We start from the raw sequence: 8,678 nt of genomic DNA, 5'->3' as shown, positions 1-8,678 counted from the left end.
GCATTTCAATTGTAAAGTGTGCTGGATCCCCTTAGTGCCCACTGACACTAAAAGGAACTGAGACTCTTCATAACCTCAAAAATTCAGGCCTCACACCTGGTGGCAGGTTCTAGGTGGGACTCTCAAAAAGCAAAGACCCAGCCTTTTGTGGCCAGGTGAGCTAGATACTGGGTTTGACCTGCAGGTGCTCCAGGTCTTATCAGATATTTGAGTTCATTTGAGTGTGACGGGGACCATTTCTATGCCAGTGTGTCAAATTTGCAGCATGGTTTACATGCAGACATGATGGTCTATTGTCCAGGTCTGAATTTTCTGCTGGTTTCTCGGGCATGTTTCTCCTGAACTGATGAGGGAGCACTTTCAGAGTACTGAGGGATGCATCCCTATCACAGAAATGGCAGGAAACAGACTTCCTACAATTACATTTATAGGGCTAAAGTAGGGAGGGAGTAGACAATTATTTAGTTTCCATGTGGTTCAATTTTCCCAGGCCTGACATGCAGATAAAAGCTATTGATCTGCATCAGCTGTGGTTAATTGAATGTCTGTAAAGGAGATTAAACTGATACAGAACAGCTGTGTCCTGTGGAGTCATGTATTGGTGGTTTTAGAAATAGGCAGAGCTGTAGAAGAGATGGGTGAGGCGGCCACCACTTAGAGCCAGGTATGCCCCAAACCCTGCCACCTGCTGGTGATTTTTCAGGGTTAGTAGCTGGACACTGGTAAGATGCAAACAGGGAAAATTGTGAGAGAGAGATGGGAGGTACCGAAAATGAGATCCCCACAGGTGTCAGGTTAGGGCACTCCAGGCACCCAGCTGCTTGAATGTGTACGGGTTTTGTATAAGTCTGGTGCGAAGCCTTCAGCTTCTGAGTAACCCTGAGGAGCTTTGCTGGCTTCAAGGGAGCTGTGATTGTTTATAACAACTGAAGGTCTATCCCGCAGATCCTGAAATGCTTTCTAAGAAAACCCAGTAGAAAATCCTACGCTCAGAGTAGTGTTTGTTTGGGGTTTTTAACAAACAACACTGGAAAGCTAAACCAGCTTGGTATAGTGGCCACGTGAATCTACAATCCTTGGACTGCAAGGGACCTGAAACATCTCCTGTATACATTTGCATTTACGCTGACCCAGATGCTATTGTAAATGTATCAGCACAACAAGGACCTGTGCAGCCTTTCTCTGAATAGTGAGGCTGTGCATCCGTATGGCTGTGACTATGTCACATTAGACAGGCTTGATGAGAGGTGCTAAAAATAATAAATCTTACACCTGACAGGAGCACCTAATACCAAAGTGTTTTCATGTCATATGGTACTGGTTCAATTTCTTTTCCAGACATAAGCTTACTTCAGTAACTGGTATTATGGTCTGCCTCTGAGAGTAGTGGTAATGATTTCTGCCGCGCTATTTTTGCTTTGGTTTCAAACCAGTCAATACAGCTGTATCTTCTGTAAGGTCATATTGTATTGTTATTTTAAAAAGCATCAAAGCAATCACATTGTGCTTGAGGGACAGGAGGACACACGCTATGCCAAGTTCAACAAGCTAAATGTCTTCTGTGTCATTTTAATGGCATCAATTTATATTGTTTCCTGGAAATAAAAATCGTCTCACACTAAAAATCACTGGTATTTGTTCTTAGAGGGTTTGAGCAAGAGGACAGCTGAAATGGGGGGTGGTATTCTCTCAGTCTTGTTTTGCAATGTTTGTAAATATTTTATTTTACTAAGACATTGCTTCTTAATTTCTCTTCACAGCTAGAATTACAGATAAGTCCTTAATAAAAAGACTGCAGTTCATATACTGGCATGGCAGCAATGGTCCAGAAAAGAGGCAGGCCTTCCTCTGAAATGTGTATCTGCCTCAGAGGACTAAAGGTAAAGCTACACATACCTATCTCTGCAATCATATTACCGTGACAGTGCCCCCCTCACAGTGCCCTTGCGTGTTACATACCGCTGTAGCTGGGAGGACAGCATGCTCCCGCATGTCAGCGTGTCGCTGTCCTACGGACACAGCCCTACAGAGGGCAGGAGCCTTAATACATTTCATGACTTATAACTAGCACAGTACATTCGTTTGTTTGTTTGTTTTGTTGTGTTGTGTTTTGTTTTTTTTTTTTTTAAGATTGACACTGTGGAGAACAGAAAGAGTCGTAAAATGAAGCTCAACGATGAAGCAGATCTGGCACTGGCTTGAGGTAAAATCCATGTGGCTTTCTTCCTGTTTCTTAGATTTAATACATGCATTTAATACCCGCCTTTGGTGGCAAACTGATTGCTTGGTAACATTGCACATAAGAATGGTTGAAGACTGCTTTAAGTTACGCTTCTCCTCCTGAAGTCTCAGCAGCTGCTGGCTACAGATAGTCCCTCTGTATCTGCACGCTCTGCGGTCCTAGGACACGTCTTACCCTGCCCAAGGTCTGCGAGCACAGCCCCAGTACCTGCTCCTGTCCTCGCCCCAGCAGCTGCCTCATGCCTACAGCTGGTGCCTCTTTAGCAAACTCCCCTCCGTCTCTGGCTCCTAGGGTCTGCCCTTGGGTAGTTCTTAAGCTGGAGAAGTGGGGAGGAGGTGAAACAAGGGAAAAGGCATGGGGAGGAGGAGTGATAAATGCTCCCCTGTATCAAATGGGGGAATTTTTGCTAAAGCTGGGAAAGCCAGAAGCACCAAGCCTGTTCTCAGGGGTTCTTTCTCCCTCCCTTTAGTACTCCCTTTTCCTGCTCCAGCCTTTGTGTAAAGGCCAGTCCTGCTTGGTGTATCTATTTACATAACAGCTAATCTTTTGCTAATTGCCCAGCTAAAACACACAAGAAGTATCCAAACAAAAATACCTCAAGAAATAGATGTCAATATAATTTGCCTGCTCTCTCTCTCTATTGCTGATGGAGATAATTGCTTCCATCTTTTGGGCTTGATCTGAGGGCTTGCACAGCTGTCAGTAAGAAAATTAATCTTCAGTATGTCAGCACGAACTTTCATTGTTTGCTGAAGTTTATACAGTGACCCCAGTACTTCAGGGATATTTTGGAACATCTGACATACAGATGCCATCCCACAGCTTGCTTTCCTTCCGGAAAGCTTATAGCCAAGCATATATTCCTTAAAAATGTTTTGGCCTAGGCGCCAACTGTTCTGTAGTAACAATATTGTGGTAGATGTTCGGTCTGACTTTTGTTTAGATTAAATGTTAGTAACTTCAACAGCAGTCAGTTGCTTGGCTCCCACTCGCAGCTGTTTCTTATCAGATTTTTTTGCCATGAGCAGCAATGTCTACTTGAAGGTGGATACATCTATAGGGTTGTAAAACTCTTTATCAGCGCTCCTTTGCCTCCTGTCTTCTCCCCACAACAAAATGTCTGGGAGGAAAGAAACTGTCCTGAACCAAAATGTTGGAGGATAACTAGAATGTGTCAAGGAAAGTCGTAGCTGGAGGCTTCAGAAAGGGTATCACAGTTAACATGTATAAAGTTTGCCAGGGGAACAAGTTAACTAAAGGAGATGAAAACAGATGACTTGGTTCTCCCCAGGCAGCTTTCACATCCACTGTTGGCCCACACCAACATATAAAACTCCGACACTTTTCAGGGGAGTGGAGTTGCAAGTTTTAGCCTGTCTTGTCAGTGACCCAGTGAAGGACGAATACAATTTTGTGTTCCCCTCTGCAAAATGGGAACGAAAATAGCTAAAGCATTTTGTGAAGCTCATCTCAGGTAATGTTTGTGAGGTATGCTAAGATATTGGGGGGAAAAAAAAGAAAATTCTTGTTAGTTTGGGAGTTGTTCTACAAAGATTTATCCATATTTTGTGGGGGTCTAATGTGATAGGATGCCACAGGAGTTTACCATTGTGTTTGAGGTGAGAGCAGGGGCTTGAGCATCTTCCTACAGCATAGGAAAAACCGCAAAGACCAGCATACCAATTTGGAGCTGAAAGCTATTTCCGATGCTATGCAAAACCACCTTTTGTGCTACACTGTTAGCATTTTGCTGTGTAATGCCAAAACGCTCCTGGTGCAGGTGCAGTTCATGTGCACAGGACTGTGCTATTGCTGATGCACCATATACCAGCCCTGGATACGAGACAAAGTCTGCTGGTGGTGCTATTTTGGCAGTACCGTTGTATCTGTACGAGGAATTTTTGCCAACAGCTGTGTCAGAACCTGATGGCTTGATGTTCACCAGGACAGCTGTGTTATTTCCATTTACGATGTTGACACAGAAGAAAAGGTACAGTTGTGAACTGCTGTGGAGGTATTAACTTGCAGAGGAGACACAGTCTGATCTCAGTTATTAATCCTCCTGATTAATAGCACCGTTCTGATAAAATGAAGACAATATTTAACTAACACTGATAACTACTGTAAGGTTCAAAACACTTATCATTTGTAATAATGACTCTTACAGTTATCATTTATAATAACTGTGTAAAAAATACACATCCAGGTGCAATAGCAAGTTGTTGCTCTCAACAAGGAGATGCTCTTTCTGGAGGTATTTCTAAGGAATTATTAGTGCCCGTTTGTTTAACTTCCAGATTTGGTTTAAGACTACATGTTTTAGTGCTCTTCACTACCAACTAGACAGAGATTCCAAATAAAAAAGTTTAATCTCAAAATTTATCCCCAAATCATAAAATCTCCAAACAAATCTTCCCTTCTCATTCCTCCAGTCAGTTTCTGGTACTGAGAAATAAAGCAGTTGAAATTCATATCTCTTGTATAATACTACTGGAGCAAGACAAATTTGTGTGGAGCAGTAATGTAAAATCCAGACATAATTAAGTGTACAGGATAACTTTAGCTCATTGAACAGTAATGTCAAAAGTCACAGTCTTCTTTCTGTCAGCTAATTTAATCCAAGTTCTAGGTGTTGATTCACAGATGCAACTATAGTGAAGTATTTGAGTAGCTATTAGCTAAGTATTTAAATAGCTTTTGAACAAACTGAATATAAGAACATGCTTCAAATGAAATGTATGTGTACACATACAAATACACACACAAATATAATACGAAGATGCGTTTAGCAGCTTTCTCACTAGGCAGTGATTTAATGTACATTCTTACACTTCAGTCTGTATTGCGGCCTAAAGAAATCACATATGTGTAGATGTCTGAAGGACAAAATTAAAATACAGTAAAATTAATTAAAAAATTAATAAACATTCTGTTTTCAGGCATTCTAATGGAATCCATGAGCTCTAGCTCAGAGTCTGTCTTGCTATCTGTGACCAGGCTGAAATAGAACTGTAAATAACAATTGTGGCTGATCAGTTCAAAACTAATGGTTGAAGGTTACCTCTCCAACCCATCCACGAATTCAAAGAGGGGGGAGGTGGCTTTGGTCTGTTTTGTTTTTCTTAGATAAATTTTTTGAAAAAGAAAAATCCCACAGCTTAGAACATGGCAGCTCCAGTGGAGGAGAACTTGCAAGGTGAAAACATAGCATGGAAGGAAAAAGGTCTGGAAAAGATTAGCTGTTTCTCCCCAATAGAATAGCATTTGCTTTGTTGCAGCCGTAAGGATATCTAAGTGAAAAATGGTTTGTAAGGAAATATATCTTTGGTAAGCCAACTGATGTAGCTGGAAAAAAAAGAGACAATTTGGACCACCGAAACATTTTTTAGGGCTGAAATAAAATCAACAGCCTTCAAGTAAAGAGCAGACTGGGAACAGCTGCTTTCAGTTTAACTTCATTTTGACAATAGGTTGCACAGTTGTGAACTGCCTTAAAAAACTGCCTTTGCATGTGAACTCTGCCCCTTTCCTAATTATTTTGTTGGTTTAGGAATAAAGAATGTGCTTCTCCCTTAAAGTCTTACTTCACAAGTGTAATGTTATGTGTTGCATCCTTATTTTCAGAGTCAGATGTTTCAAACAAGGAGGGATGGCATCCTCTAGCTTAAATTAGAAGTTACACCCGAAAACAGCTAAATCCCATGTAGTAAAGCGTACAACTTCTTGGAGATGGTATAGTTGCAAAATTAGGTCCAAATCCTGTGAATATGTACAGGCTTATGTAGTTTTACACATGAGAACAAACTCACAGAAGCCAATGTTTGTGTGCCAGTTTCCAAAATGTTTTGATCTCTGCCAGGTCATGCTTAGCAGACACAACAACATTGTAATGCATAGGTAGTTATTATACCCTTCTCCTTACATTTCTGGTCCTATCATTGCTTATCCTGGAGTTTGCCAGTTTTCTTGTATTCCAAAAAGCACCGGAGGCCTGATTCTGGTAGGGAGCTAAGTTCAAAAAGCAACTAGATGCTGCCAGTAGGAGCTGAGCTTTCTCAGCAAGGTCTACCATACTCATCCTCACAGAACTCTAGGGCCATAAGGGGGGCACTTATATTTATACATAAACCACACACACACACACAGAGAAAACTGCACACAGCTCTTACCGGAAGGGAGGCTCTCCTTTCACTAAAGGGTTGTGTCTGACGTTTCTTGTGGCCTCTAGCCTCTTTCTCATTCTCATCAATCAAGTTGTGGCCCCAGAAGCTGCTCATCCATTTTGCAAAGGAAATGTCATCATCCTCTTCATATTCCATGTACAGACCCTCCAAACTTGGGGGTGTCTCCCAACCAGACAAGGAGAAGCAAGGTCAAATGCCACCTCCAAGCCAATAGCCTCACACTGTTCTGCCAACAAGAGGAAGAGGAGATGCAGTTTCAACTACTCTTTCTGCTCTCCATCCCCAAAACTCATCCCACTGCAGCCCTAGGCACTGTCTAAACATAAAGTCAATCCTTTCTGATCTCTTTTCAACAAGGTTTCTTTCAACCTTTCCATTACAGCAATGTCCAATATGACACTGCCGCAGGGGGCTATTGGGAAGGGAAATGCGTTGGCTGCTCCCTGTGTGTTGCCATTGAGTGCACCAGCTGTCAATATCAATGGGGAATTGCCCACAGTTACATGCCTGGGAGGTGTGTACATGAACCCAAAGTAGGCTTGTGATTTTGAGAAGCAGAATTGACATATTGATGGTGGTCAGAAGTTGGCACAGCTGCTTGCAGATGCCTAACTGGCTCTGTGGGAGTGAGGACAAATGGCCTGCTCTTCCCATGCTGCTCTCCCTCCTGACTTCTGTTGTCTCGGCTCTTCCTTCGGTATTCAGGAACAATGGTCTGTCTAGGGCCCTGCCCTGAAGAAACCGCTTGTTCATTTTTGGGTTATGACAGCCAACATGAATTTCCATCCTCTTTTCACCAGAGTCATTTCATCTGCCATATCAGCCTTATGGGAGGCCCTACCTCACTTGAAGGCACAAAGAGTAAAAATGGGTCCGATTCCTCCTTGCCAGCCCTGGGTGTAGGCCATATAGGCCCTGCCTATACCATAATGCAGAATAGGGCTGCAGGCTGTTTTCTGACCCTGAGACTGAGTGGCTAGACTGGTCACATCTACCCTACATGGCACTTGTGCTGTCGGTCTTCTCAAGGCTGTATGTAATGCACTGTGGCTGTAATACTTTCTTGTAATTTGTGTGTCTTTTTTATGTCAAAATAACTGATATAACAGGAAAACTCTGTTGTGGCCCATAAAACTGTTGTTTGTATAGTATGAAACTGGAAGATGCGTTACATGCCTTGGGATGTGTCAGAAGGACACGGAGTGCTTTGAGGCTGTACAGCCTGTTGGGATAGTGCTGGAACAGGAAGAAGAGACCCAAATCTAACTTCTTAGTGGAAGCAGTCCTTGGTGTGTCCTAGGTAGCTAGAGGTTCTCCTGGTGCCTAGCATTGCTGTAGAGATGCTAATTGTCCTCGGCCAGAACTATGCCAAAAGCTTGCTGACAATTTAGCATTACGGAGAATCAGTTGTCTAGCATTAAACCTTGCTCCTTATTCTCAGTCTGTTTAACAATACAGATGTAGTAAAAAACCTCCAGTTTCATTCATGAGGGTGTGAGGTTTAAGTACAATACTCTGATGTAGGACTCCTCGTTCTGAAAAATAGGGGTGAAGGGACCAATTGATCATGGATGCCTATGTGCTGGTGTTCTACCTGGTCCAGTGCAGATGAGACTGTGATTAGCACAAGGACCTGGTGTACATGGATGTGCAGATAGCATAACCTCAGATGTTGTGTATCAGATCTTGGAGATACAACCAAACCTGCAGCAGGCTGCTTTCTTGTCAGAGGCACAAGTGGACGAGAGTGAGAGGACTACCTGCAAAACAGTACAGTAATAAAGACACCCGGAGCGTTAAAAAGGACATGTAGGCTGATTCTCCAGGTGGGGAAGAACACTCCTGGCCATCTTCTAATGGCCTAAATTTGACTTACGTCCTTGAGGCTACCAGTCTGTACAGGCAAAGTACATCTGAAGGCCTATGCTAGCTCATAGGAAGCATCATGTGGGTGGAATTTAGGCTGTCCCAGCAGGAAGCTATAGGCCTGTTGATATGTATTTTCTATTGTATGGTTCAAGTTTCTTCTTTTCTGACATGTGAGACAGAACTGCAGCCTGTCATGTGGAGTAGGAAATGCTTATGCCATGCTGAGACGGATGACAGGGAAAAGTGGGAGAGATGCTGTCCCACAGCTTTGGCAAAATATGCTTATGTAAATAGTAATAATCCATAAATTAAGGGAGAAACAGCTCAAGCTGTTTACTACCAGGCACCAAGTTATATTGACTCATAGTCCAGCAGGCCAACTT

Source organism: Phaethon aethereus (assembly GCF_964289735.1).
Source record: "Phaethon aethereus genome assembly, chromosome: 1".
Taxonomy (NCBI): domain Eukaryota; kingdom Metazoa; phylum Chordata; class Aves; order Phaethontiformes; family Phaethontidae; genus Phaethon; species Phaethon aethereus.
This window is presented reverse-complemented; position numbering follows the sequence as displayed.